This window comes from Artemia sp. Qi Xiang Cuo, chromosome 8, assembly GCF_049724085.1.
Source record: "Artemia sp. Qi Xiang Cuo chromosome 8, ASM4972408v1, whole genome shotgun sequence".
In the NCBI taxonomy this organism is placed as follows: Eukaryota; Metazoa; Arthropoda; class Branchiopoda; order Anostraca; family Artemiidae; genus Artemia; species Artemia sp. Qi Xiang Cuo.
Genome location: NC_142801.1, coordinates 78,856,504 through 78,866,339, shown reverse-complemented (window position 1 = coordinate 78,866,339; position 9,836 = coordinate 78,856,504). Strand labels below are relative to the sequence as shown.

The 9,836-nt window shown below is 36.3% G+C and overlaps 1 protein-coding gene across 1 annotated transcript in view; it reads left to right on the top strand.

Moving 5' to 3' along the window:
* The first annotated feature begins 350 nt into the window (after positions 1-350).
* Positions 351-9,836, top strand: part of LOC148949827 (interferon-induced very large GTPase 1-like) — a 53,479-nt gene continuing 43,993 nt past the window's right edge. The window contains exon 1 of the mRNA XM_089093788.1: positions 351-411. The gene's annotated coding sequence lies outside the window, so the exon portion shown is untranslated. The remainder of the gene's footprint in view (positions 412-9,836) is intronic.

The window sequence follows — 9,836 nt, the reverse complement described above, 5'->3', positions numbered from 1 at the left end:
CTTGAGTGGGTTGGCTATAAGACATGCGGACCAAAATTCCTAAAATTCAAGGTATTTCAAAATATTAAGTTTCTGTAGTTTTTTATTTATTTTCCTTAGGAGAATAGTCCCTCCAGACCCTCTCAAATGACGTCTTCACGCTAACTTTCGTCCCTCCAAGCCGCTCACTTGTTCTACATGCATGCTTCATGTGTAGTTTTACCTAGTGCAATGCCCTTTGCAAATCAACGAAATACAGCTGAAAGCGTAATATATCAGTTTACCCTATTTTCTTTCAATATTCAAACCTTGCTTCAATACAGATAAGATATATTTCATTCGATTGCAAGTTTTGAACATCTTTCAGATAACGTATGTTTTTCAGTTGAATTGTAGTGGTTGGACAGTTAGGTTCGAGAATAAAGGAACAAAGTAAGTGATTTATGTTTTAATGGTAAATGGCTTTGTATTTTGTGGTTGAAAAACTGCTTTATTAAACATTCCTGGGTTAATTTTCGTTGTTCATATTAATGACTTATGAATAAAGTAAACATACCACTCGATGCCTTTTCTTATGCTCTTTCCAAATAGGCTATGATAATCATTTTTTTTTGGAAATGAATTTTACCACAATCCCTATATATACCAATTCAGGATATATATTTGCACATTAGGGGGGGGGGGAGTGTAAACTTACCTGTATTATATTCGGAAAGAGCATAAAAAAGGCATCGAGTCATAAGTTTACTTTATTCGTTAGTCAATAATATGAACAACGAAAAATTTACCCATTTCTGGGTAAAATTCTATTTTTGACTATCTTGGAAAGGGGTTGGGCTAGAAAATGAAACTTTAGGGGATGGGTCTACAGGCCAAATTATGTCCCGGGAAGGTATTTTGAAGTAGGCTACCTACCTCCACTCCTCCCTCTAGAGGGTCCTGACCTTTAAAAATCTGTTTGTTATAAAAGTGAAGCCTTGCAAAATAGATCTGCTTCAATGAAGTACAACACAAATATTTTCAGCTTCAGAACTTTGCTTAATCCCAATTTATAAGGTTTTCCAAATTCGAGAATTTTATTTGAGTTTTATTTTTTTATTTCCGTAGGGGGGGGGGAATTTTGGTACTTGTGTATTATGAGCCACTCATTCAACTTTAAGCTGTGTAAAATTCGGGAACACACCAGTTTTTACGTTAGTTTCTTTGTTACTTTATAAATAAATTTAGGCTATAGATTTGCATATTAGGGGCGGGGGGTAAAGTATAGTGGGTCTGCATGCAAAATGTGTTTGGTAAAAGTATTCTACATATTAGATAGATAGATAGAGAAGTGTATTTTATAGCCAAATAACATATAGCCAAGGCACAAATAACAAACTTAGATCGGCGATCATCATAAAACACTTAAATGAAACAATACATTAACCTAATAATAGTACTTAATACTTGGACAAACGGTCATTGAAAAAAAAAACACAACACATGTAAAAATCACTTAAATGAAACATTGCATTTACTTTATACTGTTTTTTTTTTTTTTTTTTTTTTTTTTTTTTTAGTTAGCAAAATTTCCAGATACCTTGCTATTCTTTTGTAATTTTTTAGTGGCCATGCCTAGAAAGAATTGTTTTCTGACTTCAAACTGTCTAAATACTTTACCCCCACCGCTCATTTGCTAATAATTATAGCCCAAATTATATATTTCCCATATATTCTGTAACTTCTTTTTGTCTTGTCTCGCGCTAAGCTGAAAAAAAACGTAATATAGAAACCGGTTTGTTCTCGAGTTTTACACAGCGTAAACTTGAGTGAGTGGTGTATAATACACAAGTACCAAAATTCCTTCCCCCTACGGAAATAAAAAAAAAACTCAAATAAAATTCTCAAATTTAAAAAGTCTTATTTTCCGCGGGGGGGGGGGGGTAAACTCCGGCCACCCTTAAGTATATAGGCCCCTTAAAGACTTTATAGACTTTTCGGGATATTTTCTGATTTACTCACTAACAAGACAAATAAGAAATATACATACCTTTAGAATCAGAACTTCTTCCTGAATCCAAATAGAACATTCCCTAGTGTCGTAAATGATTTATACCACCCCTCCCCCTATATGTAAATATATATCCTAATCTGTATATATATCCACTGAATTCTCCTTAATTCATTCTTTCCTTCAAATTAATTTAGCAGTTTGTCAAAATAATGAAAAATTCATTTCATAATACGATTCAGGCTATTAAGTGCACATTAGGAGTTGATATTAGGGTATCCGAGCTAGCAAAAGCGCTAAAGCGAGGATAAACTATAATTATGCCAATTTTTATACATTTGACTGGGGGGGGGGGTTCAACGGTGGTGTTCCTACACGTCATGGTCTTTTTAAAAGGGTAAATACTTTCGTTTCATGTCTTTGCATTGAAAAATATTGTTTCCTGGAAAAATCAAATAGTATGTTTATTTTCCGTGCATTTATTTTAGGGCAAAAATTTTTAGGGACTTTTTGTCCTTTTGGAAGATTGTTGATCTAGATAACTACAATTTTGAGGAAGGGATTTCGTTCAATCCTTATATATCTGAACTGTGTCCAGGCTTAGCAAAAATTTTCAACCTCATATCCCCTTTTCAACCCCTCCCTTCCCCTCAGAGCGTAAGCCTCGTTTGGTTAGTCCAACCTTAAAAAATATATCTATAATCCGAATTTGGACCTGCAAAGGCTTCAACATTAGATTCCTTCCTTCCCTATTTTTAAGGTATGAACAATTATATTGGTGGTACTTCTTCTGGTTTCAGCCAGTCAGACATGATGAAAAGCACAGACTCCCCCCGTACCATTTGTAACACAGTCGACAAACAACCAATATCTTGATCATCTGTTTGCGAAAATTTGTACCTGAGCCGCAATAAAGGAGCCAAATAGCCACATTTACCTCAGTAGCAGTACATTAAGCCAACCCCTGGTCTAGTCCATCATGTTTCCAAGAGCGAAAAAATTCCCTGGGGCTAGAATAGTTAAAATATACAAAAAAGATCCATTTTATTTTTCAGAAACGGAATCGTTTCAATCCTTATATATCTGAACTGTGTCCAGACTATTTCCTGGACACCAATCTATTTCGACAACAATCAACACTCCCTTTTAAATAACGAGGCTGAAAAGAGGCATAGTGGACAGATCACTCTTTACTAAATCAACAATATTAATTTGAATATGGCAATCCAATGTGTTTTAATATTTCCAATGTGACTTTAATATTTTGCCATCCTAACTTCTGAAGAAAGAATTTGGCTTTTCCAAACAGGTAGGTTTTTATCATTGAAATATTAATCGAAAATACAGTTTTTTTTAAAGCAAAATTTTTCACTCCTACATAACATACCTTACCGTCAGTTCTAAGAACAGGAGTATGTTAGAGAGGGAACGGGGCTACCGGGCTTAAAGAATGTAAAGACGTCGGTGCCACGAAATCTGCAGCCTCCGCGCCTAATGATGTACACATGTTTCCCTAAAATTTCTGAGCGGGACACCAGGGCCATACAATTGTGTTCTGTGGAAGGTTAAAAATATGCACCTACTCAGAAGTCACAAGTCGCAATTAGTAGCGGTAGTTGCAGCTAGTAGTAGTCACAAGTAGTCAGTAGTACTTGTAACTAGTAGTAGCAGTTGCAAGTAGTTGCACTCACAAGTAGCAGTAGTATTTGCAGCTAGTAGTAGTAGTCAATACGAAGATAGCAGTAGTATCAATGTGTAGCAACAGTAGCAGTACCATTCTTTAGTAGTACTATGCATAGTGTCTTTTGTTTTTTTTTAAAGCAAAATTTTTCACACCTACATAACATACCTTACCGTCAGTTCTAAGGATATGAGTATGTTAGAGAGGGAAGAGGGCTACCGGCCTTAAAGAAAGTAAAGACGTCGGTGCCTCGAACTCTGCAGCCTCCGCGCCTAATGATGTACACAAGTATCCCTAAAATTTCTGAGCGGGACACCAGGGCCATACAATTGTGTTCCGTGGAAGGCACCTACTCAGAAGTCACAAGTCGCAAGTAGCAGTGGTAGTTGCAGTTAGTAGTAGTCGCAAGTAGTAGTGGTAGTTGCAGTTAGTAGTAGTCGCAAGTAGTAGTGGTAGTTGCAGGTTAGTAGTAGTCGCAAGTTGTAGTGGTAGTTGCAGTTAGTAGTAGTCGCAAGTTGTAGTGGTAGTTGCAGTTAGTTGTAGTCGCAAGTAGTAGTGGTAGTTGCAGTTAGTAGTAGTCGCAAGTTGAAGTGGTAGTTGCAGTTAGTAGTAGTCGCAAGTTGAAGTGGTAGTTGCAGTTAGTAGTAGTCGCAAGTTGAAGTGGTAGTTGCAGTTAGTAGTAGTCGCAAGTTGTAGTGGTAGTTGCAGTTAGTAGTAGTCGCAAGTTGTAGTGGTAGTTGCAGTTAGTAGTAGTCGCAAGTTGTAGTGGTAGTTGCAGTTAGTAGTAGTCGCAAGTAGTAGTGGTAGTTGCAGTTAGTAGTAGTCGCAAGTTTTAGTGGTAGTTGCAGTTAGTAGTAGTCGCAAGTAGTAGTGGTAGTTGCAGTTAGTAGTAGTCGCAAGTAGTAGTGGTAGTTGCAGTTAGTAGTAGCCGCAAGTTGTAGTGGTAGTTGCAGTTAGTAGTAGTCGCAAGTTGTAGTGGTAGTTGCAGTTAGTAGTAGTCGCAAGTAGTAGTGGTAGTTGCAGTTAGTAGTAGTCGCAAGTAGTAGTGGTAGTTGCAGTTAGTAGTAGTCGCAAGTAGTAGTGGTAGTTGCAGTTAGTAGTAGTCGCAAGTAGTAGTGGTAGTTGCAGTTAGTAGTAGTCGCAAGTTGTAGTGGTAGTTGCAGTTAGTAGTTGTCGCAAGTTGTAGTGGTAGTTGCAGTTAGTAGTAGTCGCAAGTAGTAGTGGTAGTTGCAGTTAGTAGTAGTCGCAAGTAGTAGTGTTAGTTGCAGTTAGTAGTAGCCGCAAGTAGTAGTGGTAGTTGCAGTTAGTAGTAGTCGCAAGGAGTAGTGGTAGTTGCAGTTAGTAGTAGTCGCAAGTAGTAGTGTTAGTTGCAGTTAGTAGTAGTCGCAAGTTGTAGTGGTAGTTGCAGTTAGTAGTAGTCGCAACTAGTAAGCAGCACTTGTAACTAATAGTAGCAGTTGCAAGTAGTTGCACTCACAAGTAGCAGTAGTATTTGCAGCTAGTAGTAGTAGCCAATACGAAGATAGCAGTAGTATTACTGTGTAGCAACAGTAGCAGTACCATTCTTTAGTAGTACTATGCATAGTGTCATTTGGTTAGTTCAACATCCCCCTCAACATGCCCTGAAATTTTCATCTTAATACCTTTAACCATTCCTGAGATATTGCTGAAACGACACTTTGGCTACCCCAGGGGCTTATTTTATCACCAAAGGCAAAATAATTTTACCTTTCTAATCTTATAAACACAATTGTTCCCTCTAAATTTTTGATTAGAGGTATTTAGGTGGGGGTGGGGGCAACTAAAAATGGAATGGAAAGTAGTTGATTACCTTCTTATCCCTTTCGAATCTTGGAATCTCGCCTCTCGGAAGTTTCTACGACCACCCTTTCCATATAAAGTATCTGAAAAAAATCAAGCATAAATAAATAATTAATATATTGAAGGCTAATGGTTCTTTACTACCGGGAATTACTTAAAATTCCGGTACTTTTGTCTCATAGCCACGACACTCGGGAACTTGCATCGTGAACCTGAGCCATTAACCAGTTTTTACAGTGTTTATGCCAGACAATTAGCGGTACTTTTTCATTTTATGGGACTTTATAGGGAAACCAGTCACGAAAAACCCCCTTTTTGACGGGTAAATTCAAGTCATTGCTATACAGTAATGCAAAGCTTAGCAGGGTTTTCAATGCGTTTACCATATTTAGACTGTGGTTTTTGAGGTTCATGGGGGAGAAAAAGGTACCTAGGTTAGGTTAGGTTACGTATTTAATATATGTAATGCTTTACCCCCGCCTCCCCCTAATTTGCAAATATACAGCCCAAATTCGCTTATAAACTAGGATATATTCACCCTATTCGATTTTATTTAAACATCAGTAAAAAAAACTTGACTTTTTAGAAAGGCCCATATAACTGGAAAGTACCCAATTAGCTTCGGCTTGATGGGACTACATTGTAGCTATATTTCAAATAAATATTTAATTGGTATTTTAGTTAGGTTAGCTTAGGTTACGTATTTAATATAATGCGCTCTGGGCGGCCCCCTTCCATAATTCTTTGTTGTAGTTTCCATAATTTGGTTACTAAACTATTATATTTTCATCATATTTTGGTTTATATCATTAGTTTTAACCAAACTTCACTTCTCGACACAACATGAGTGTGGTGGCTATAAGAAATATGTACCAAAATCCCTAAAATTCAAGGTATTTCAAAATATTGAATTTCTGTAGTTTATTGTTTATTTTCCTTAGGAGAACAGTCCCTCTAGACCCCCTCAGATGACGTCTGCACGCTAACTTTCGTCCCTCCAAGCCGCTAACTTGTTTTACTTACATATTTCACGTGTACTTTTACCCAGTGCAATGCCCTTTGCGAATCATCGAAATACAGCTTGAAGCGTGATATATCAGTTTACCCTCTTTCAATATTCAAACCTTGCTTCAATACAGATAAGATATATTTCATTCGGTTGCAAGTTCTGAACGTCGTTCAGATAGTATTTTTTCAGTTGAATTGTAGTCGTTAGACTTAGACAGTCAGGTTTGAACGGTAAGGAACAAAGTAAGTGATTTCTGTTTTAATGGTATATGACCTTGTATTTCGGCTGAAAAACAGCTTTATTAAACATTTCTGGGTAAATATTTACCAAATCATATTATTGAGTTAGGAATAAAGTGAATACACCAGTAGATGCCTTTTTTATGCTCTTTACAAATATAATAATCATTTTTGTTGGAAACGAAGTTTAGCCCCCACCCATATATATACCAATTCAGGGTATATATTTGCACATTAGAAGGGCGGGGGGGAAGTTTATACTTACCTCTCATTTACATCAGAAACAAAATTTACCCCCTCCCCCCTAATGTGCAAATATATAGCCTGGATTGTATAAATATGGGTGGGGTAAAATGCAAATACATTTCCTAACTTTTGAAAAAAAAAACAACATTGATATGGCTTAAAATTTTACTCAAATAAAAGGAATTGCATTTTCAGAACTAAAGCCTGAGAAAAAGAAACTGATAACTGAAAATTAAGGTAAAATGTTGTTTGGGCAAAATTTCAACAGGTACCTGTCATGTAGGCAAATTTCAGGACCCTCTAGAGGGAGGAAGAGTGGAGGTAGGTACTTTGAAAAAAAAAACAACATTAATATGGCTTAAAATTTTACTAAAATAACAGGAATTGCATTTTCAGAACTAAATCCTGAGAAAAAGAAACTGAACTGAAAATTATGGTAAAATGTTGTTTGGTCAAAATTTCAACAGGTACCTAAGGTACCTGTCATTTAGGCAAATTTCAGGACCCTCTAGAGGGAGGAAGAGTGGAGGTAGGTACTTCAAAAGACCTTCCCGGGACATGCTTTGGAAAATATTTCGTTATTCATATTATTGACTTGCGAAAAAAGTAAACATACTACTCGATGCCTTTTTTATTCTCTTTCCAAATATAATAATCATTTTTGTTGGAAATGAATTTTACCCCTACCCCTATATATACCATTTCAGGGTATATATTTGCACGTTAGGGGGGTGAAATGGGGGCGAATAACAAAAAATTTACCTCTTTTTCGTCTTTAAATTCGCTTTTGTAGCAATTCACTCCCCCTAAACCGCGGAAAATACCTCCCCCGGTTAAATTTTTACCAAATCATATTATTGAGTTTCAAATAAAGTGAATATACCATTCGATGCCTTTTTTATGCTGATTACAAATATTTCTATCGGAAATGAATTTTAGCCCCCCCCCCTATTTATGTCAATTCAGTATATATATTTGCCCCTAGGGGGGTGGGGGTTAGGTTAGTTTAGGTTAGGGAGGGCTGAAATTCATTTCCGATAGAAATGATTATTATATTCGTAATCAGCATAAAAAAAAGGCATCGAATGGTGTATTCACTTTATTCCTAACTCAATAATATGATTTGGTAAACATTTACCTCCCCCCCTCCCTCCCGAAAATAACCCCGCGGAAAATAACCCCCCCCCGTGGAAAATAAGCCCCCGTGGAAAATAAGCCCCCGTGGAAAGTAAGGCTTTCTAAATTTGAGAATTTTATGCACCACTCACTCAAGTTTATGCTGTATAAAATTCGAGAACACACCAGTTTTTTTGTTACTTTAGAAATAAATTTGGGCCATAGATTTGCATGTTAGGGGGGGGGGGGGAAGTATAGCGGGTCTGCATGCAAAATGTGTTTGGTAAAAGTATTCTGCTTATTAGATAGATAGATAGAGAAGTGTATTTTAAAGCGAAATATACGGCTATGAACATAGTAAAATAATATAAATGAAAGGCACAAATAACATAAACTTTGATCAACCATCATCATAAAACACTTAAATGAAACAACTCATCAACCTAATAATAGTGCTTAATGCTTGGAAAAACGGTCATTGAAAAAAACGCAACACTTGGAAAAAACACCTAAATGAAAAATTACATTTACTTTATACTGGGATTTTTTTTTGTATTTTTTTTTTAGTTTAACAAAATTTCCAGATACCTCGCTATTTTCTGTAATTTTCTAGTGGCCTTACCTAGAAATTTTTTTTACTTTAAAAACTTTTTTTACTTTAAATACTTTACCCCCCTCCCCTTATGTGCAAATATATAGCCCAAATTATATATTTCCCATATATTCTGTAACTTATTTTTGTCTTGTCTCGCGCTAAGCTGAAAAAAAACGTAATATAAAAACCGGTTTGTTCTCGAGTTTTACACAGCGTAAACTTGAGTGAGTGGTGCATAATATACAAGTACCAAAATTCCTTCCCCCTACGGAAAAAAAAAAAACCTCAAATAAAATTCTCAAATTTGGAAACTTATTTTCCGCGCGGGGGGGGGGGGTAAACGCCGGCCACCCTTAAGCATATAGGCCGGTTAAAGACTTCAAAGTTACCTCTGGAATAGAAATCAGGTTACAATTCTAGTTTAGCTACTGTTTGCTATCTTGGAAAGGTGTTAGGTTAGGAAAATGTTTCCTTTAGAAATGGTCAAGCGCTAAATACGCATATACCAATTCTTCAAAACTTTTTAAGTCGGGAGTCAGTAACGGTGCGAGGCTGAATACCCTTTCTTTACCCTTGTTACATTCTGTATGTCTACAATTTTCATTTATAAAACACTAAGTTTGCCAAACTCGTCAACTGTTAGTTTTTTTGGAGAAAGTAGGGGAAGATGCCGATAATTTGAAAGGCTGTGATTTAAGGTTCAGGAATCTTCCTGAAAGTTCTGCTCACCTAAACTACTTTCGAAAATAACGAAACGATATAGCAGGAATGTATGCGAGGGGAGGCCCGGCTTCAACTCCAAAAATTTGAAATTTTCTTGATTTTTTTTACACTTATCAAGTTAAAATTTGCTTCTTTTACTGCACCCCCCCCCCTGCTGCGAAAAAATAATGGTATATAATAATGGTAAAAATATATGGTATATATTAAAACATAGTATATATTAACTACGTAACCTAACCTAACCCAGGTACCTTTTTTCCACCCTAAACCCCAAAAAACAATAGTTTAAATATTGTAAACGCAATGAAAAACCACGGTTTCCAATCCAATTGACTATTAAAAGAATCCCGTTTGACTAGTTTCTTAAGCATCTTCCCTATATAATATAGTGCGTGTGTTACAGATAGTGCATAAGTAGCAAAATAATTATGGGACGT